The 22,892-nt window shown below is 41.6% G+C and overlaps 1 protein-coding gene across 1 annotated transcript in view; it reads right to left on the reverse strand.

The window, feature by feature from the left end:
- The window catches only part of LOC132916134 (amyloid beta A4 precursor protein-binding family B member 1-interacting protein), a 149,393-nt gene extending 127,178 nt beyond the window's left edge, over positions 1-22,215 (reverse strand). Inside the window, exon 1 of the mRNA XM_060975939.1 lies at positions 21,953-22,215. The gene's annotated coding sequence lies outside the window, so the exon portion shown is untranslated. The remainder of the gene's footprint in view (positions 1-21,952) is intronic.
- Between the last annotated feature and the right edge of the window lie 677 nt (positions 22,216-22,892).

Here is a 22,892-nt window from a genome sequence, read left to right on the forward strand (position 1 = left end):
CTAGGCCAGATGAGGCTAATCTGGCAAGAAATCGTTCGGCCGTTGCTATTAACCTTTTAGCTACGATCAAAATCAATGAGTGTTTGATAAATTGATTTTTGCTTGCACGGCTGTCAGCTGGACGAGTTACGTTATCTCCTCGCTCGAAAACTCTTTGGTGGGTTTGATCAAAAATCTTATGAAATGTGTAAGTTAACATAAAATAGAAATTAGTTTTAATAAACTAACGCTAACTTAAAATTAATAAAAAAATAAGCAAAAGAACGTACCAGAGTTAATTCCATCTAAAAGTCTATCAATCTCTTTGATAATCAAAGTAATACGGATCAGTGTTAACCGGCTTACGATTTCGTTCGCTTATTAAGACAAGAACGTCTGTTTAACAGTGGCGACGACCACGATCACGGGAACAGGATTATTAACTGTGGTTGACTCGGTTAGCCGCACCTCCTACCGTATCTCTCGGTGCCTACGTGCATACAGAAAAAAGCAAACAAACCGTGAGGAAGCTGCCATCGGGGCAGTCGAGGTGCAGTCCGTGTTATCTTATGGAAAGTCAGAGGTTCGTCGTTCGAGCATGTTCCATAACTCGTTCCAAGCCGTTTGCTCGACGAATAAATTCGCGCAAATGCTTTATTGCTCCATTATTCGCAGCGCTTCCGCGTGATTGACGGAACAGAGTCGCAGAGATGAAACGATCTGCGCTATACGAATCGATTATTCGAACATGAAATCTTTTCCGCGTTGCAAACCGTTCGTTAGAAGGTAAAATTTCTCAAATTTCGATAAAATCGAACAAAATCTCATTCGATCCTATCGAATATCTACTTATTCGAATAACTCCATCAGTGGAGACTAGCGCGAATAAACGGATAGAATTCGATCGCCTGCAAACCTCTTTATACGCATTCTACCTCTCATTACGCAGAATGCTCGGTAACAGCAATGTTACTCGACGATATCAAACGTTACGAGTTTAAACACATACACGAATCTCTGAAACAGAGCGTGTACGGCGTCTATACGACGTTTGTTAAGCGTGTTGCAGCAAGAGTAGTAGCGGCCAGGAATATTTCGCTCGCCACGGGCTTAATTGGATTAATTAAGCGAGAGTAGCTACGTAATGTTTCTTTGAGCGTTGAACGTTTCCAACGGCACTATACCGGTACGATGGCGAGTCCGACCGTAAAATGTAAATGCTTTTCGTCAAACGTGCCACGGGGATCACGATTCGAATTCTCCGACCACCAGTTCGACGCGATCTGAACGTTTATTCGATCCGCCGAAACAGCCGCTTTCCCACGAGCGGTCTATCGTTTGGCACGAGCTATCGTCAAAGCGAGAACATCGTTGTAACCCAAAAGTGTCTACGTGTCTGACCTGCAGTATTTTAATTTGACGCCATGCTCTGCATGAGGAAACTCGGCCGTGCCGACTCGTCCACTTTATAGATGTGACGTCATCCGGGTGTCTCAATTGTTTAACATTATATCGGGCTGTAACATATGGAATATGCTCGTACTTCGTTGAATATCAGTTTTAGAAAATGAAATAACTTCACCAGGCTTGAAAGAATTATTACGAATTGGAAGCAGGGAACTTTCCCTTTACAACAACTCCTTAAAAGTTCTTCGAAGTACAAGAGTAGCCATTCTTCTTCGCGACACGAAACACAAAAGTTCGTAAGAATCGATCACCGCGACAATGTAACTTTTCAATTTGATCTTCAAACTTCAACGACCACGAACTTCGTATACACATTGCGAGACACGAAGATGCTTCGCTATCGAGGCAAGCCAACTCGATGAAACGCGCTTTTCGCGTCTCCATCCAAAAGGAACGGACGCACTGACGAGGCAGATACGCTTGTTTCCACGCTCGTCACCGCAGCATCCTTGCAAATATAAAACCAGCTTGGCTACGCGTTAATGACGACCCTTTGAATTCCCTGGGATGACAATCGCCTCCGACGAACCGGCGTTAACGACAGGAATCACCGAGCAAGAGGATGGGGATAGAGTACGGCGACGCTACATTATTGCATTAGCGTAACTTCATTAATTACACGAGGCTAAGGGGCAACGGTCGAGGGGTGAAAGGGGTTATTTCAGCAGTGCATCGGCTCGTTCAACGCTGACACCGCGAGAAATAAACCAACGTTTGGTTCCGTTTCACAGGAAACACGCTCCATTTCCGATACTCTTGGAATTCCATCGTGCAAGGTGCGCCATCCTGGCTATCAATCCAATTCATCGGCTCCCTCGAGAGACTGCCATTTAACCCTGTTTCCCTTTTCTAAACCTAACCCAAATCCTTTTTACGGTATCGAAAGGATTCTCCAAAGGTTGATAAACTGAAATCTAAGAGTCCCGTAGTTGGCGGAGAATGCGTTTCAACGGAGAAGATCGAATAGATTTATGATCTGAATAAGTCGATGGCGAAGGAATGTTTGAATTTAAATTGCCAAGAACAAGCACGCTGTTGACAAAAGAAAGTATTCTAATTCGTCAAAAAATAAATCTATATTCTCCAACTATCTTCTCGAAGCCCAAAACGACTGCTCGATCCGACCGCTTAAACTTTCTACAAGATCCAACAACACTCGGAAAACGTGCATAGTCAGCGTTCAAACAATATTACGCTAAAAGAGAGAGAAAGAGAGAGAGAGAGACCCGAGCAACGTTAGCAAATTAATCCATCCACGAAACTCGAATTTCCGCGTGGCTGATCCGCGAAGAGGTCGCGAAGGCCCTTGGAGAACGATAATCGTCCCCCAGGCACACATTCTCTGGCGTATCAGAACCGCTCGAATTTGAATGGTGAAACTGCTTTCCCTTAAACACGATTTCTAAGCGTTTCAGGAGTACTTGAGGACCGCAAAGCTGCTTGTGACCCCGTCCATCCCCGTTCCACGACGATATCAACCCCCACGGCCTTTCCGTCAACGAGCGCTCCTCTCGACTCCGAAAGCTCCGTTCTCTCTGCTCTCTCCGTACTCGATCCTCTTCGGATCCGTGAAGGGGAAAATGGACGACGCTGAACGGACAGACGGAGAAACACGCGCGCGGTCTCAAAAGCAGGAGAGTCACTTTGTAATGTAGACGCGCAAATCACGTGCGTACAGTCAACAAACTCTTTAAAGCCCAAGTCCGCGCTACTACGCTCTTTTTCCAATCCCTTTGACATGTAGATACACACGCGTATAACGTGTATGCGACGACCACGAATATTTAACGGGGCACGTCCCGTGGATGATGCTTCGGTGTCGTCGTCGTCGTCGTCGTCGTCGTGTTATTGGAAATTTAATGTTTCAATAAGGTATCCCGCGAGGGAGGATACGATGGATCGTCTGATGGAATTTTGTGACGATATTGATGGTAAATCAATGAGCAGAATATGGATAGTACCTTTATATACGTACACCTATACAAGTACTGCCTATAATACGAAAGAGTAAAATATTATATGAGTTCTATACTTGGTAGTTGGCTTTAAAAAGTTGAGTATAGTTGGAAAATATATTAGAGAAGGTTTTGTTCTTAATATATCTTGTCCTCTGACTTTTTCAGATAAACGAGACTCTACCACGGTAGCTGAATATTAGAACGATATCGATTGCAAATTAAGACCGACTGTGCGAGTTGTTTCAATTTCCTGCTATTTTTAGAAATATCCAGAAATGTGTGTGTGTGTGCACAAATTTTATGTGTACGATCTTCTCGTTCGCACGGTTACTGCATTATGTAATAGCGCGCTTACGTACGTTGTCGGAATAACTATTCGAGAGAAATTTAACTTTTACTTGGTCGATAAAAATTTTGAGGTTCATGAGATCTAAGCAACATGTTACACATATAAAACGTTCAAGCTTCGCGGAAAATTGTAAAACGTGGTAGAAATTTCCGACGAGTGCAATTCTCTCGTTGCACTCTTTGCTCATCTTGTAAATAGTATTCTATGATAGAAAGGCAACGATAAAAATATTATAATATTTTGTTTTATATATTGTTACATTATATACCAAATATAATGTAATTTTAGAAGTAGCAATAAAATTATCTCCTTCGGAAGAACAAACTTTTACAAACGCAGAAATGGAGACTTCTAGCTTATTTTATATCCTTTTTTCAAGCTCGATAGCAGAACAGCTGAATCCTACTTTCTGCAATTACAAACACGTTCAAGAGGTAGGTTGGTCGTATTAAACTAACAGACATACGTGGGCAAACATGAAATCGTTATGTTACAACCGTGGGACGTATCGAGCGATAAACATTAAACGTGGAAACAGAATTTCGCAGTCGGTTGCGATTAAATCAACTTTTTCTAATGACGCAACCATTTTTACATACCATGGCAAGGTACTAACAGCGTAATAGGGTCTTAGTCATCTGTAATAAATAACTTGACGTAAATGTATATTTTGCCAGTCTATTTGTCCGAGAACTATTGTAACTTGTTTCGCTGCTTAATCTTCATTTTTATAATCGCACCAGAAATTTTTATGTGTTGCTTTACCAATTAACAAGTCCGTATCTCCTCCAAAACATATTTGTGCGAATTATTTTCCAAAAGACATTACGCGATCAAACTGCCAAGAAATTACCATGAACAAATCGAGCAGACAATTTATCAACAACAAACAAGCTAAAACAACTCTCCTCGAAATTTCGAGACTGTGTCTCGGGACTATTCCGCCAAAGTCAAATAATCACCGAACAACACCACTTTGAGCAAAATAGCAGCATTGCTCTTCCGCAATCGTCCAAATTAAAACAGACTCGGTTACCAAACTACCACCGTAGAGACGTCTTCCGTGAATATGCTCCACCATAATCACTTCGTATTCTAATCGCCCTTCTGTGAAAGTAATAACAAGGAAACAGACGGATGTGGAGGATCGTAAAATTCAGGTCGTTCTTCGCAGCAGGTTCTCTACAGTGACGAACAAAAATCGTTGGAAATTCAAAGACGATCGAGCCGAAACTTCGTACCGAGGTAAACCATTGAAAATGGTACATACTACAGAGTTTCCCGCTGTGTATAGCGAAAATCTTTTTAACAATCCGACAACCGTACACAAGAGAAACGTAATGGAGACATTCGAGATAAGTTAACGAGCACGATCCACCCTGCGGTAATTTACCGTCCACCGCATTTTCCCCGGTAGTTCGGTCGTTGCTGGCAACCTGACTTGGCGTTTATACGCCCCAACTTCAACTTACAACTTTGCACGAACGAAAATCGTTACACGGAGTGGCACTTTTCACCGGAGAGAAATTTTATTCGTGGAAAGTATTTCTGCCCGCGTGTAGACTGGAAATCGTTATTGACGTTGAGTTCTGAAACATGCGATAAAATGGCGATCGACGTACCAAGCATTTTCCATTCTTCGTTAAATTGAAGTAATACTCTGATGATAGAGGAATCGTTTCAGCGAGAGATCGAGCTATATACCGTAAGTGTCTCCTTCGATGCAAAAAAGAAACAAACGAAAGAAGCTCGTCCCTCTAAAAAAATTTCCATCTGATTAGCATCCACAGCTATTCAAAGTCACACCTTAAAGACCTCGTCATTCATATGAACGAAATTAAAAAGGATGAAACGGATCTAACAAGAATATCGAGAAAGAAGCACGCGTAAGAGAGTTAATCGCTCTTTCAACGACTTATTAGCACTGATTCGCGTAATAGAAACGCGGTTCTAAACGGTTCGTCGAGTCGTCCGTTTTAAGAGAGACCTGTTAGTGTCTTAGGGCTCATCCTCAGGGTGTATCGTTTCAAAAGGTAACGTGCTTACATCGCGGGGCTCTTTGATAACGATGGAAAGAGGCGTGAACGAAAAAAGCTCGAGCATAATGTTCTCGTCGCCTCGAGACAGAGAGAACATCCTCGACACCTTTTCCGTTGATAAAATGTCGGCCTGGTAACTGCGGTTTCCACAGCCTCCGGCGTGTCCCTATGAACCAACGAAATCCCTTTGACTCGCGCTAATTCCGTTAATTGCCGACCTGGCGAAATTCCGGCGCTGTTTCGCGGCTAACCATCAACGCGGCTACGATTTTTTCACCGTGGAAAAATTGTCGTTTCCACCTTTTCCTCTTCGCTTTTGCAAACGCTCGAACACCCGGTCGGAAAACCATGTCGCCACGTAACCCGGCTATTTACATCTGTCGCGAATGCTCTCGCGCTTACGTGGCATCGTATTAAGATTATGAGCGGGATCGTTCCGGACGAGATCATCGCACGAAGAATGGCGTGCGAGAGTGACGGACGAAATAAGAAAGCAAGCAGCGATGTACAGGGTGAACTACGACAGGTGGTACATTAGGACAGGAAGTCGTTTCAGATACGAAATACACTGGCTCGCGAAAATATTCCAACACCTGTACCAATTTTTTTTATCACTTCTTCTTTTGCTCTTCTATATTACAAGCGTGCTTGTATTCAACGAACCTTCGAACTCAATTTTCCAAAAAAAAAAAAAAAAAAAAAAAAAAAGAAAAAAGAAGAAACGGCGTCTGCAACGAGGGATCTTCATCTTTCGTTCTCGACTTACTTTTGCAGAACGTCTTGCTGCACGAGTGTATCCACCCATGCGGGTTCACTCTATATACACCTGTTCGGAACGAACCGGAAAGCAGCAAACGAAAGAGAAAGTAATACTTGGAAGGAAAAAACGACGAAAGAAGCGAGATTAAAGTCTTTCTACGGACAACATTCCGGATCACTTTGGGTCGTAAGTAATTCACGGCGAAGCATCTGAAAGCACTCCGTTAAAACGTACCCTTCGAAGAGAATGAAACTTCAATCGCGTATACCGGGGCTTCTGTATTACTCTTTCATTCTCTCTTTCTCTTCCTCGACGGTGCTCCCTTCGATTTGAAAGCTCGCTGAAGGTAATTGGTTGAAAGGGAAGAAAGCGCTCGAAAGCCCGCATTCTCGTTGCCGCTCGATTTGTGGATATAATCGTTTTAATTAAGCTTGATTATCTGCTTCCCCGTGCGCAACGGGCCAAAGGAAATCAAAAGGCTTCCTTTGTTGCCCGAAATATTCCTGATCCCTCTGCCCCCGAACCAGTCGAATGCTACTCCGTATTCCTCATCGTGCGACAAAGACACGGACGGAATATGATTTTTGGACCGGAAACCGAGCCACCGATAATAACGATTATCAAACTATTAATGGCTCTTCAACGGCCTGTTACGGAAATAACGCCTTAACTTCCCGACCTTTGATATCCGAACACAGGACATCGAAGCTACCAAGAGTTTGCTATTCAGTTTGCTTTAATGAAATATTATTTTATTCGTCCGCTTTACTTTTTTTTAATTTCATGTTTCTTCCAACAACGTCAAGTAATCGCGCGCTTCGCAAACATATTCGATCGTTAAGTTACATCATTATCGATGTTGCGGAGGTATGTTACTTAATTGCAGTTAACTTGCATAGTTATTACAAAACTTGGCGTTCTACTTACGTACATTACGAACATTCCTAACACATGTTATATAGCATTCCTAAACCACGCCTGAATTTCGATCAACTACGTACATCTGCATACCAAACATAATAGCTTTGCTATTTATAAAATTCATTAGAAATCTGCCAATCCATTCGTACAGATAACCATAAAACGCCATTAATCCGAGCCTTGCTCTCAAGTAAAATCAACTTCCACGTACATGCGCATAATCTTTCGTCTTAAGACTGAGATAAAAAGAAGCAAGAACTTTATATTACGGAGTTTGCGAAACGAGCAGTCCTGGAACCTTGAACCCCGCACACACGATCGTTTCTAAACCGCATTAGCGTAACATTGCGGCACGTTACGACTCTCGAATGTAGCTGCAGGTTGCACCTACGCAAAGTGTAGGCACACGAGCTCCGCGCCTCCGGAACGTCCAGGTTCCCGATAAGGGAACGGCGTGGGGCAAATGGTGCCAAATCTACCTGGGTAATTCGTATTTCCAAGGCACACAGCCATAGATAAGGAAAGCGACCGCGCGAAACGAACGAATTTGCGAACTTTTTTTAGCGACTTGCTGGTTCTTTAAAAAAATTTTCTTTTATTTCCCATATACTTCTTTGAAATTTGTCTGACGAGACATTTGAGATTATTGCGTTGTATAACTCTTTTTAGCGACTTGCTGGTTCTTTAAAAAAATTTTCTTTTATTTCCCATATACTTCTTTGCAATTTGTCTGACGAGACATTTGAGATTATTGCGATATATAATTTTTTTTAGCGACTTGCTGGTTTTTTAAAAAATTTTCTTTTATTTCCCATATACTTCTTTGAAATTTATCTGACGAGACATTTGAGATTATTGCGTTGTATAACTCTTTTTAGCGACTTGCTGGTTTTTTAAAAAAATTTTCTTTTATTTCCCATATACTTCTTTGAAATTTGTCTGACGAGATATTTGAGATTATTGCGTTGTATAACTCTTTTTAGCGACTTGCTGTTTCTTTAAAAAAATTTTCTTTTATTTCCCATATACTTCTTTGAAATTTGTCTGACAAGACATTTGAGATTATTACGATATATAATTTTTTTTAGCGACTTGCTGGTTCTTTAAAAAAATTTTCTTTTATTTCCCATATACTTCTTTGAAATTTGTCTGACGAGATATTTGAGATTATTGCGTTGTACAACTCTTTTTAGCGACTTGCTGGTTCTTTAAAAAAATTTTCTTTTATTTCCCATATACTTCTTTGAAATTTGTCTGACGAGATATTTGAGATTATTGCGTTGTATAACTCTTTTTAGCGACTTGCTGGTTCTTTAAAAAAATTTTCTTTTATTTCCCATATACTTCTTTGAAATTTGTCTGACGAGATATTTGAGATTATTGCGTTATATAATTTTTTTTAGCGACTTGCTAGTTCTTTAAAAAATTTTCTTTTATTTCCCATATACTTCTTTGAAATTTGTCTGACGAGATATTTGAGATTATTGCGTTATATAACTATTTTTGGCGACTTGCTGGTTCTTAAAAAAAATTTTTTTATCTTCCATATACTTCTTTGAAATTTGTCTGACGAGACATTTGAGATTATTGCGTTACATAACAATGATAATAATTCTTCGTTGGAAAAATGTGAAAAGCAGAACGGAAGTGAGGAAGGCGTCCAATACGACGAAGACGTTCGGGAACAAATAACTGAACACGCCTTTGACCACCCACCATTGCGAATCTTTAATAAGCCACGCGTAATAACCTCTTCTGCCGAGTGAGCTAACGTATACGTGGGTGTCTTGGAGGTGTTGGACGCTTCCGGCCAACCAAAACGCTTGTAAACGGAAGACACGTGGCCAAACAAACTGATGGAAATATTTATTCGCGGTGGGATCTTTTGTTGAAGCGTTGAACACAGTGTGTGTGACAAGTTTGCACGTGTTTGGAGATGTATGATCTGGTTAAAACGTATAGTTTATTGCTCGCATCTAATTTAATCCCGCTGAACTTAATGTAATATTCAGGAGTAATAATTTGAAATACTTAGCAATCGAAGAAAATATAAGATGCGCGTTCCGCTAAGCAGGAAATTCATAATAACATATTTTTAGAAAATGAAACGCGTTCTGTAAATTCTGAAATTTCTATTGTTACAATCGGGATTCCAAGACTATCATTTCCAGCACGATTCCGCGGCAAAGCAAAGTAAGCAACCTGTCACTATCCGTGAACGTGTGCACATTTCCTACCATCTTCTTTATCTTTCCAACGGATACAACTGTATCAATTTAAGTAAACTGGTGCTTCGTAAACGCCCACCTAACCAGCCTGAAGTCATTCGAACCAGGAAGAGAATGTTCACTGTAGGAAATGTACGATATTGGTTACAAAGCTATATAATAATCTTCGTGTACGAGCATCTATTACATTGTAAAGATCGGACTGAAAGCAAACATTCGACCACGAACCTATCCATAGAACGACGCTATTCCAGTTGAAATTATAATGCTTCTTATATTCGCTATGAAACAATTTTCCTGTAATTTTTCACAAATTTCGTGATAACGAAACATTGTTCTCCTTGAATACGACCTACTTGATTCGATCTAATTATCTAGTATGTAACTGCTACGATAAGTAGAACGGTGTACCGACACATTTTACAGCCACTGAAAAGACTACGATAAAAGGTGAAAGAAAGAAGAAAGAATGGAAAGGAAAGAGGAAAAAATTTCGGATACTAAATCGTTCTGGCGCACGAGAAGATTCACGAAAACACGCTGGGTAATTTCCTTAGGTCTCATTGTTCTGGTGGTGGAAGCACCGCATCCGTCTCTGTCGACGAAGCTTCTCCGTTTCCGCAACGGTGGTGGAAACGCGGCAGCATTTCCACGCCGTTGGACGCACAGCGTGCAACCGGCAAACGGCGCCGGGACAAAAACGCCGGTGCAGCAATCACAGGCAAACGAACAGGCTGTGCAGCTTTGTTTCGAGTGCACCTTGCTCCGTTTCAAAAGATGGAACACGGCGTGCGCTCGAGGATCGGCTCAGACAGCAATTACGCGCGTTCGATGTAATCGGTCAGAAACGGTGGACCGACGATACCACGGATGTTTAAACGTTTTCCTCGACGAACGCGGAGAGAAAAGATCGGTCGTTGAACGAACCGAACACGAGATTTTCGATCGTGCTTCGACAATTGGTTTAATCTGACCGATTACTTCAATCGATGAATTGCTCCATTATGAGCCTCGCGTTGTGTATGATGGGACGTAAATTGGTTAACGTAAATTGGTAGGTGCCAACGCGTGCTTAACGATGCGAGTGAGTGATAGAAGCTTCAGAAATTAAAGGTAATTAACGCTAAATTTAAGCCTGTCGGTTATGTTCTTCTCTTGAAACACGTCTCTAATTTGCCATCGATCGACGATACCGAAGAGTCGGTGAAAGAAAAAAGAGAATAGAAACTCGTCCAACTGTTTCATATCTCATTTCATTCCCACGCATCGTCAATAAGAATAGACCGCCAACAGAGGATTATTTCTTCTTTTGTCATCTTATCGACGAGTCTGGCCGACTTCTCGGGCTCGCTGGTATATACTTCGAAAAGGTTAAAGGAGCTTCTTGGCCGCGCATTCTCCCGTTTGAAAAGAACGGCCAAAGGGGGAGAAAGAGAGAAAGGGAGGGCCGGCTGTCCTTCTTCCTTTCTCTTCTCGACAATGGGGGCGTTCCACTGAGTTATCGATCGTTTTCACGTTCCTGAGGCACAGGAACAGGCCTCGAGAGAACCTCGACTTTGCCGAGTACGAAGCCACGACTCGAATTCGTGACTCCTTCCAACCATCGAAATCGATCTTTTCGAGAGGCGATACATCGATCTGACTCGCCGAAGGAAGCTTTCTAGAACGGTCAGGACCGCGATAGACTGCCACGAACGTTATATACGTGTACGCGCGTTCCCTCTAATAATAGATCGGAGTTTGTACATTAACGAACTTCCGTGAACTCGCCGTTAAAGGAAACGAGGAAACCGGAAAGCCGAAAGTGTGGAGTAAATATAGACGGCTGCCTTCTGGCCGGGACAGCTGTGAAAACTCTGCGGACTTTGACGCGAAGTATCCGAGCTACGCAGTTCAACGAGATTCCCATTGATAAATTTTCAATCGATCGTTTAACTCGGCTGAAGCGCAGAGAAATCGAACGTCGACGAACGTACTTTTTAATGCGATGTTTTAGCAGAAATTATATCGGTCTCGCAAATGGATATTTCAATTTATCATTCCAAGATCAGTGAAAAAATACATACGATACACGTGCTAAATACATTTTTGTCGATTCAATAGGATTGTGATTATTCGTGTAAAGATATCCGATCTAAATTATTATACCGTAGAGTTCTATGGTATCCACTTATTTAGAAGACGTACGTATACATAAAATTATGTAACAACTGTAGAGAAAGGAACTGAATTACGAGCGCTTCGTAATGCGTAGAATAACACGGTATTTTCAGTTGAAACCACTTACCTCGAGACCGTGCAAGTACCCACGAACAGCCGAGATACGTCTATTTAAGGAACATTAAATAAAACACGAGCAATGAGCTCGCAAACGGAATAACCGGAGTCGTTTCTCACGGCAGATAATCGAGCGCAGCCGATACGTAATTTCACGCGGTATCACGCGTCAATTTGAAGCTTCAATTCCGAGCAATCATGTTCTAACAGTAATTTCGCCTAATGTTCGTCATTACCAGCGTCCAGACAGGAACAAGCTCGGCTACAACTTCGTGTAAACCGTCAAACGCTAATATTGTCCTTTAAGCCTGCGAGTTATACGCGAGACAAAGACAGTGAGACAAAGTGAGGGAAGTGGCACACGAGAGAACATTTGAAACACGTGCTGAGGATTGTAATTTAGGCGCGACTGCGACTCACGCCACCGCGAAAAGCATACAGAGTTCACAAGGAACAACGAGTTGCTGTACGATGAACAGAATCGAACGAGCAATTTCGTCTACGTATCTCGTTTTTCTCTATTTCCACGGCATTGCGCGACAAAGAGGATTCCAGATGAAGTTTACACGAGGAACAGATACACCGTTTACCCTTAAGCCGCGCACTCGCTGCTGAATACGTTCGCTAACAGCGACTGAAACAAACATTTTACGACTGCGATTTCCTTAGGAATAAATTTACGACTAGTTCTCGAAAGATACAAATAGTATTTATAAAGATATATTTACGATATTAATATATGGTAGTCTGCCAAAACTCGGTTCGTAAAGTTACAAAATTATTTGTTATACACTCGCTACTCGATTCTATGTAGCCTATTTCTATTTGTGAGATTTATGAAAAGACACAAATAGACAAGATTAATCGAATCATGGAAGCCGTACTAATTCAATTGTGTTTCTTCTTATCGCGATAGAAAAGTCAGACTGTGGGAAGCTTTTCGAGCTACGTGAAATATTCAGTCGCGAGAGGTGGCGCGTAAAAGGCAAAGCAACGCGCGGCGAGTTTCAGACGAAACAATCTGATCGTATCTCGACAAAGCCAGTACCTCGACGATCTTACGAATTCTCCACGGTCATTCGTGACGAACCATTAAGAATTCCAGCGAGCGAGCTCGATTCGCGTTCACGTGCTTCGAAATCAGTTATCGAAGCGTGAAATTTTCACACCCTTTGCGCGGAAGCGTACTATATTTGTAAGAGGCTATTGATTATCGTTGAACTGTTGCTCGATCGATCCACGAGACGCGATACGGTGAATTTAAAAAAGGTATTGTATGGGAAAGAGAGATGACGAACGAAATCGAGCGAAAGAAAGCACGATAGGCGGAAGGTATAAGAGATAAAACGAAAAGAAACGAGTCACGATGGACAAAACTTTGGGGAAAATAGGGCACCGCGTAGTAAAACGAACGCCAAAGCCGCGATATAAAACGAAGATATCGAGTGCAAAACATATAAAAAACTATCCGATGCAAAATGAAACGAAGGAAATGTCTGTGGATGAAACAAGACGAGAGAGAAGCGCGCTGAGAGAAAGCAGGACACGATGAACAAAAACCAGAGGAAAATAGTACATTAAACGCAAACCGATATACAAAGAAACAAGACTAGGTGCGAAACATATATAAAGAAGAGGTATGAACGACAAAACGAAAGAAAGAAACAAAGCGCAAGAAAAAAAAACGAGATAGAAGCGCAGCGCGATAAACAAAATGGTGTAGGAAGTAGGGCATCGAATACAAAAGGATGTACCGAACGTTCCAAATAGAAAACCATATAAAGAAGGGCAGTAAATGGAAAACGATATAGAAAAAAAGCATAGGAAGCGTAGAACGAAAGAGAAAAAGACGCGACGATGGGTGAAACGAACGACAGAAACTCACAACAGAAGCGCTCGACGAAAAGGGAAGCGGCTATATATCGTGAGCAAAGTGCGTGCGTGCGTGCGTGCGTGCGTGCAACGTTCGTACAATTAATGACGGAATCGCGTGTGTGACTTCTCGAACGTCGGAAGGGTGCAGCTCGAGTGTACCACCTTTGGAAAACAGTGAAGGCACGCGTCGTCTACCTGCAGCACGCCTGCGTGCACCGACTGCATAGGTGCACGCATGTTCCTGCAGGGGGTTGCCCGCCGCCGGTGCATGATTTACAAAGTGTTTACCGGATCTATACAGCCCTCGCGAAAACTGGTGACGTTTCTAATTAGTCCAAGCTGCCCGAGCCACGAAAAACGTCGTGTCACTCGGAATCGTGTTCGTTAACTCGTTCGGTGTTTAGGGATATGCGATTTACATCTTCTTAAATGACTGCGCAGATTTCCTCGGGGTAACGTTACCATACGACGATGTATTTACGAGCAGCGATTTAATATGACGCGATGCGAAGACTCAGATATCGTTTAGAAAATCTGTTACACGAATTAATAGCAGGATAGAAATTGAATCGATAGTACGGTGAAGAGTAGATGCATCGTTGGAAGTCGAGAAGTTTGTTCGAACATACAACTATGCAAGATTTGTATTTGGTTTTGTTCTGCGAGAAAAGTAGACTGTGTTCAAGGATAATTTTACTTTGACAAGGTGCGAGAGAAATAATTGCGACTAAAAATTGATAAGTATCGTAGCAGAGAATTTTCCAATGATCTTTTAAGTCACTACATATCTCTAGGAAGAAGATTATCCTCTGAGTAGGAAATTACTAACTAAATAACGAAATTGTATCACACGGGAAATAATAGTACTGAAAATTAACAAAATATTAATTACACAAATATATGGAAACTTCAAACTCGTGTCGTTAAAATAATTAGGTATAACCAGCATCGTGGATGCCTTGCGAGATTTACGATCCTGTTACGAATAACCACGCGAACAAAATTCTCGACGTTTTAATTTACGTTAAACGTTTTGCTTTAATGGGAGCCTGATTAACGGCGAAGGAGTCTGTAGTATGCGGACTTTGCTCAATGCTAAATAAGGTACTAAACAAAAACAGAGCGTATAAATTCCTTTCTTTCAAATACAAATGCAAATCCCATGCTTACACTTGTTTTACCATGTTTGCGAATTCTCGAAAAACCCATTTGCTACCGTTTCTCCGAAAATACTCTTCCACGAACGTATTATCCTGTGCAGAGGAATTTTTCATACGGTACGACGTATAAACGTCCAATTACAATCTCAAACAAGCAATCTTCCAGACTGATCAGCTTTTCGCCAGCTCCGCTCAATAACGTTCGAACGACACAGACAGAGCGTGCTTCTGAACGCCGCACAATACGCGGAAAAAAATTCGTAAGCAAAGCCGTCGCTTCGGGGAACGAACGAATCTCCTAGCCTGCATGAAACTGTGTAATTCCGTAATTTATTTACGCGAGGCCAGAAAGAGGAGAGAAAGAAAGGAAACAATTGGTAACACGCGACTCGCGCATACACGCGAGGACGCGAATGCCGGCGTCTTGCGATCCTCGCAACCCCTTCAGGGAATCCCTAGCCACGTAGTGTGAGGTCGCGAGCGGTGTATAAGCGGGGACACGGACGTAAGTGACTACGGACCACTCCGGAGGGTGCGAAGATAAACTCTGTAAACATTCGGGATAAAGCCGGTCCCCGGGGAGACGAGAGAAGAGATTCAAGAAAAGACGAACACGCCCCATCCCGTGCAGCCACTGTTCGACGATTAAAGTCGCGGGCCGTGGAAAGAAGAAAATGAAAAGGAGAAATTGAATTGCGGCGTACAATGTGTTAAAACGGCCGCCCAACGCGAAGAAACTTGTAATTCTTTTTTATTTCCGTTATATTCCATTACGTATAACCATCTTTTAACGTTGCAAATCCTTAAGGATTTTTAATTCGAATATTATTTTGTTGAGAAAAAGAAACAGTTAAAATCCCCTAAAAATTGTTCATAGCTGAGTTTGACGAATTACAAGGCAAGTTATACTTAGCTTCGTTCTAATATCCTTTTGACACGAACGATCCTCCCTTAAATCCAGATAATCCTCCCCGACAATAAATTTTTATACGTTTAAATCACTACGAAAATTGGATTTTGTTTTGCTAGATCGTGGAAATGTCCCACTGTGCGGCAAAATGAAAATTTCTTCGCGATGTATTGGCGGTGACAAAGGGGAGGTGGAGAGTCGCGGCTAAACAAAGTCGAGAAGAGAACAATGTGCGAAGAGAATATACGGAACGAAGCACATCAGCCACGGTTGGGGTGCGTTTGATTAAACCCGGATTCATGGAAGAACTTCATTTCCACGGAATTGATTTCCGTGTGCGAAGACAAGATAGCGGGAACGCGACAGAGATACGATCGTTGCTAGGAAAGCAAGGTTTACGGAGGCGAGCGTAGATAATGGGCCGTATTCTCTGGTACTATAAATGAGATCAGCAAATTGGAGAACGTGATCGCTATCGGAGATAGTGCATCAGCTGTTCGCACCTTTATCGCGATAAGAAGCAACGCTTTGGCGTGGCTAAATATTTGCGCATCGCTCTCTTCTTCGCAACGATAAGTCTGCGTTTACGCAAGATAAGAACAGCAGATAACAGGTGACTTGGGTGCTTTTAAGTATTCAAATATTCGGGCTACTCCAGCCCTGCGTTAAATTTAAAAGATTTATTAATTTAAAAGACCAAAGGGTATCTCTAGAAGTATTATCGTCCAAAAATCACAACGATTCTCATCTCATTCAAAATTCAAAGGATCCGTCGTAACGTGAATTCGTGACAGAGATAGCATACAAGATACATGTTACACACGCGCGCATCTCCGCAAGAATTTACTAACACAATCCGTTACTCCAAATAGCATACGTTACAGTATCTTCTTTTCAAAAAAAAAAAAAAAAAAAAAAAAAAAAATACCGTTTCGAGCAAGAAAACCTCATAGACTTGCGGAAAGACAATGGAAACCGGATTTTTATCCAGCCACGATGTTTGGACGTGGACGATGTACGCCGAAGACCGTACACGAGCGAAAGGGAAACAGGCGAAAGTGATATAGACAGACAGATAGACAGACAGGAGGGCACCGCGTAACCGTACGAATTCCGAGCAAGAATCGTGGTAGAATAACGCAACACGCACGCAGGAACCGTTTCAGGACTTTATCTTTATTGGACATTTCTATCTTTTTTCTGTCTGGCCGCTTGGCTCGTCGAGTACCGCGGAAAATGGGTGTACGCGTCCCACACGCGCGAGGCACACGGGTCTGCGTACGGCAAAAAGGCTGCGCGTCTCTTACCACCCCCTTTTTCGCCTTCTCGTCCCAAGTATTCCCTTTCTGGAGAATACCGGTGTGCACAGAGAGAAAAAAGAAAGAAATAGGGAAAAAGAGAGACAGAGAACTGTATTAATAGACGACGCACTTATACTTCGAAAGCGGTGCGGCTTCATCGAAGCTTGGCGAATATCAGAGTTCCGTTCCATTCCATGAGCAAGGAGGGGAGAGGGGACGAAGAAAAGCGGAGCAACAGGGATCGAAAAAAAGAACGAGAAGAAAAAGAAGGGAAAGGAAAGAATGAAAAAAGAAGAGGGAAGACAGGGAAAAAGCGGACCCCGGTTGAAGACCTCATCGATCGACTCGCCGCCGGCTCAATATCCTTGAAAAGCGCAACGCGCCAGCGTAATTGCGATGGAGGTCATGAACAAGGTCAATAACCACGTACAATCCCCGCTGAAATACTTTCTATCGAATGTGGAAGCTGCGAGAGTCATGGGCTGGCGGCTGAATTTCAACGGGGCGTCGCGCCGCCGCTGTCGATCGATTGGTTATCGAAGAGTTGCAAACGTTCTACAGAAGTGCACCGGAGAACGATGACATTGAAAATTCCGCTGTCGGAAAACTTTGACTGTTCGAAACGGTTGATATTTTTCATTTCGTTGAGATTATAGATCGTCTTGCGGAATGTGAAAAGTTCGATTAACGAGGATTAACTTGGAATGTTGGAAACGGTTGATATTTTTCATTTCGTTGAGATTACAAATCGTCTTGCGGAATATGAAAAGTTCGATTAACGAGGATTAACTTGGAATGTTGGAAACGGTTAATATTTTTCATTTCGTTGAGATTATAAATCGTCTTGCGGAATATGAAAAGTTCGATTAACGAAGATTAACTTGGAATGTCCGAAACGGTTAATATTTTTCATTCCGTTGAAATTATAAATCGTCTTGCGGAATATGAAAAGTTCGATTAACGAGGATTAACTTGGAATGTTGGAAACGGTTAATATTTTTCATTTCGTTGAGACTATAAATCGTCTTGCGGAATATGAAAAGTTCGATTAACGAGGATTAACTTGGAATGTTGGAAACGGGTAATATTTTTCATTTCGTTGAAATTATAGATCGTCTTGCGGAATATGAAAAGTTCGATTAACGAGGATTAACTTGGAATGTTGGAAACGATTAATATTTTTCATTTCGTTGAAACTATAGATCGTCTTGCGGAATATGAAAAGTTCGATTAACGAGGATTAACTTGGAATGTTGGAAACGGTTAATATTTTTCATTTCGATGAAATTATAGATCGTCTTGCGGAATATAAAAAGTTCGATTAACGAGGATTAACTTGGAATGTTGGAAACGGTTAATATTTTTCATTTCGATGAAATTATAGATCGTCTTGCGGAATATAAAAAGTTCGATTAACGAGGATTAACTTGGAATGTTGGAAACGGTTAATATTTTTCATTTCGATGAAATTATAGATCGTCTTGCGGAATATGAAAAGTTCGATTAACGAGGATTAACTTGGAATGTTGGAAACGGTTAATATTTTTCATTTCGTTGAGATTATAAATCGTCTTGCGGAATATGAAAAGTTCGATTAACGAGGATTAACTTGGAATGTTGGAAACGGTTAATATTTTTCATTCCGTTGAAATTATAAATCGTCTTGCGGAATATGAAAAGTTCGATTAACGAGGATTAACTTGGAATGTTGGAAACGGTTAATATTTTTCATTTCGTCGAGATTATTAATCGTCTTGCGGAATATGAAAAGTTCGATTAACGAGGATTAACTTGGAATGTTGGAAACGGGTAATATTTTTCATTTCGTTGAGATTATTAATCGTCTTGCGGAATATGAAAAGTTCGATTAACGAGGATTAACTTGGAATGTTGGAAACGGGTAATATTTTTCATTTCGTTGAAATTATAGATCGTCTTGCGGAATATGAAAAGTTCGATTAACGAGGATTAACTTGGAATGTTCGAAACGGTTAATATTTTTCATTTCGTTGAAATTATAGATCGTCTTGTGGAATATGAAAAGTTCGATTAACGAGGATTAACTTGGAATGTTCGAAACGGTTAATATTTTTCATTTCGTTGAAACTATAGATCGTCTTGCGGAATATGAAAAGTTCGATTAACGAAGATTAACTTGGAATGTTGGAAACGGTTAATATTTTTCATTTCGTTGAGATTATAGATCGTCTTGCGGAATATGAAAAGTTCGATTAGCGAAGATAAAAGAAGAAAATGTTAATTACCGATTGAAGAAGAAATTCTAAACAAGTTCGATAAAAACTCGATCAAAGTTATCGAAGATAACGCAACGTTCTTTGAATTTAATGACCCTTAACTGATATAAGACAGAAAAATCATATTCGCGGTATAACAACAACAAAAATACCTACTCCTTGCTATCTTATTGAAATAACGTTAGCGAATACACAGTAATCGCGATCAGACAGCAAAAATATGGAAAGGGACGGAAAGAAACTGTATCGCTAATTCCACTAATTCGCTACTCGAGTGACCATTCTCGGGACAAGAGTGTTCTCAGTTGGTGTACCTACATAAATATGCCTCTGTTCGCTCTCTGTTCCAGAGAATAGCTCTTAGCTCGTGCGAAAGAAAAGCGGAATAACCGAACGAAAAAAAACCAACAGGGAGATGAATTCGTTCTCCTTCTCGTCTAACCGGTCACCGCTAACCTATTGTACTCGCCTTCGACGCGTTCTTCGCCATGTAAAATTTAACGAGCGCTCGTAATTCTAACGTATCTCCTCGTTTCCCTTTCTATCACCTTGTTTCGGTGCAAAAATATCGACAATGTACAGTTGCGAGGATACGATCGTAAAAATCTACGACGAATCTCGCACGACGCAGGATTAAAAGTGCGAGGAAAGGAGAACTTCGAGGAAGCTTCGTTTGAAGCTCGCACCTATCCATAATCATTAAGGCGATCGTGTTTATCGTTGCAATTAAGCGCAAATGCGCGAGACCCGGTGTCACGCGCGATATTGCTTCCGCTTCCGGTAAACGCGGAGACGATCCAAACTTGCCATCGCACACTGGGAACCTCTGTTTCCAACCGTGAATTGATAAGCAATGTTAGCCTGAATATTCTCTTCGACTGATAAGACTAGATTACAACTTGGACGCACGAGCATCTGGCGTCGTCTACGTTAACCTTGTTCTTCCGCGTTAACCTCGTTCGTTACACGGAGGCCGCGTGCCTCTGCGATACTGTACATCCTCGAATTGGCCGTCGTCGTATCGAGCAGATCTTACTACGGAGAAATTGCGCGTACCAAGTAACGATTACGAGCGACGTTGATCTCGACGATTTTACGTCGAATACTGTTAAGTGTACGAGATTGAAACGTATAAAAATGCAAATTGCCGATAACCTTACGAATGCGAGAGATAAGAATTTAGGAAACAGTTAGACCAATGTGATTGGAGTTGCTATTGAGTTCTAGGAATGAAATTGTGATGGTTATTTTTTAGAAAAATTTTCTTTCCTTTTTTCTTCTAAAAAAGAGCTAGGTCGTTTAGTCAGACTCGGAAGATTATGCAGGTATCTAATTTACCATGCACAATCGAGTTAACGAAAAATTAAAACATCTATTATTTTCCAAAGGAATCGTAACGAGATTAGAATTATCTAACGTATAGTGTAACTACCTTCAAAACAATACGAGTTTCAAATACTTATCGCTACTATATGATATTTCAGATATCGAGACTTAAACAATTTTCTATTTTTCCGAAGAATCGTAACGGAATTACAAGAGATGTAACATTGACAAAAATATGGATTTGAAACTGCTCGCGATAATCTTGAGATACCTTACGGTACTCTGAAACATAAATGCCGAACGAATTAACGTTAACCTTGTCCGTCTGTGTTAACCTTGTTCAGTTTACTCGAATCGAGCATGCCCGCTCGCCCACGTAGCCGCCAGGAATCGTGAAAGTGATGTTACAGGTAGACATAAACGACGCTCGTGCCCGCGAGCAAAATTCTACTTCCATGGAAAAAAAAGAAAAAAGGAAAACAAAAATTCCGAAGTCGCGCACGCGATACTTTCCACAGTCGATAAATGAAAACAAATCTTTCGATCAAAGTCAATGACCACACCTGTAGCGTTTGGCAACGCTGCGGGTGTGGACTTCACACGGACATCCGTGCGTGAAGACGAGAAAAAAGAAGGAAAATGGAAGAGACTGGAGAGTTACACGCAGATTCGAGATACGAGAAATAAAAATATAAACGAGAAATCCGTGCCAATGACACCGAATCTCTGCATCTGTCCCTTCGATATTTTCCGGATCATTGAGCACCGTTGCCGGATACGTCATCCTATGATGGTATATATGTATACTACTTTGTTCGCGTCCAGCGAACACGCCGCCCTCGTGTTACGAGGATATCCGCGCTAATACGGCAACGAGAGGGATATACGATTGTCCTTACTGCATATTTGTTGCTGTCCTTCCATTCAGACAACGTATGTATCTTATAGGGTACATGTTATACCATGACATTAACGAAAAAGGGATACGCAGATTTGAAACAGTGAAACGTCATTTTAAAGAATCGAAGTATCCTGTCACTCCAATTGGCAGTCATAGAGTTACGGTAGAAAGGGTGAAACGTGTAACGCATAGCCTCAGGACCGATTGGAAACGCGGTTTAAAATATTATTTCATGCGAATACTCACCGGAACGATGGCCCGTGTGCTCTAGCTGTCGCCTAACGATTCCGGCTACTCCACGAGATCCCGCGAGGACGAAAAATCCTGTCGCACAAGCGTCACGCACTGTGTCAACCACGACGGTACTCTTACGACCGATCGGTCGAAGGACGAGAGACGTTTCCCGGTGCACCACGGACGCACTCGTGTATTCGAACGCGTATCTCGAGTGCTACGCGATACGATATCGATGGGCCTCGGGCCGCCATGCACTGACTGTCGAGACTGCGGCCGCTTGTCTCGCGCATGTCTTCATCGAACGCGCGCGCATCTCCCGTTTCGAACGACCCGTGGAATGCCGGGAGTTCGCTGCCAGCGCTATCTTTCGGCGGATCTCGCAAGTTACATTGTTACAAGTTGAATCTACTGTCGCACAGGTAGGAAACCTACAACCCGACATTCCGGATGGAGTACAGAATGGACGTGACATTACTGTACGATACTGATTAAATGATTCGTTTAATTATTTTCAAATAAAATTGAAATTTAATATATCTGAACATAAAAATATAAATTTTCGAATCTTTTGAATCTATTTTTACTCTTATATTATTATATTATATTATATACCAATTATTATATACACGGGTATAGGGTGTTTGGCTACAGGCATCAGGAAATTTGAGGGATGATTCTTAAAACCGAAATAAGACGAAAATTAAAAATAAAAAATTGCGTTTTCGATTTTGTTTTTCAGTTACTGACAATTAAAAATCGGTCACAATATCCCTGCACGCGAGCAAACCTTTTCATACGAGTGAAACGAGGTCTGCCTAGATAGCGGGGCACACAGCGATCCTTAATTAAGCCGAACGACACACGAGGGGCAACTTATCTCGGCAAGTTGTATAGAAGAAGACTATGATATTCAGAGACTTAAACGAACCCACGCGACGTTTTTGCAAAC

The sequence above is a fragment of the Bombus pascuorum genome, chromosome 1 (assembly GCF_905332965.1).
Source record: "Bombus pascuorum chromosome 1, iyBomPasc1.1, whole genome shotgun sequence".
NCBI classification, from domain to species: Eukaryota; Metazoa; Arthropoda; class Insecta; order Hymenoptera; family Apidae; genus Bombus; species Bombus pascuorum.